This window comes from Poecilia reticulata, chromosome 9, assembly GCF_904066995.2.
Source record: "Poecilia reticulata chromosome 9, P_reticulata-male-v2, whole genome shotgun sequence".
NCBI classification, from domain to species: domain Eukaryota; kingdom Metazoa; phylum Chordata; class Actinopteri; order Cyprinodontiformes; family Poeciliidae; genus Poecilia; species Poecilia reticulata.
Genome location: NC_088838.1, coordinates 16392339 through 16392661, shown reverse-complemented (window position 1 = coordinate 16392661; position 323 = coordinate 16392339).

Here is a 323-nt window from a genome sequence, read left to right as displayed (position 1 = left end):
ATATATATATATATATATATATATATATAATGTGTGTGTGTATATATATATATATATATATATATATATATATATATATATATATATATATATATATATAATGTGTGTGTGTGTGTGTATATATATTGAGAGCACACAGGAACGTAGTGATCAGGAGCATCAAGTGTTTGACTGACAAAATTAAGGTTTTTCTGTTAATACACCTTTACAAGGAGTTCATTAAGTTTTTTTTTTTAAAGAATTGCAACATTTATGACATGAAAATGTAAAAATGTATGAGAACATTTTACTTGTGAATGGCCAGTGATGTACAGTAACAACCA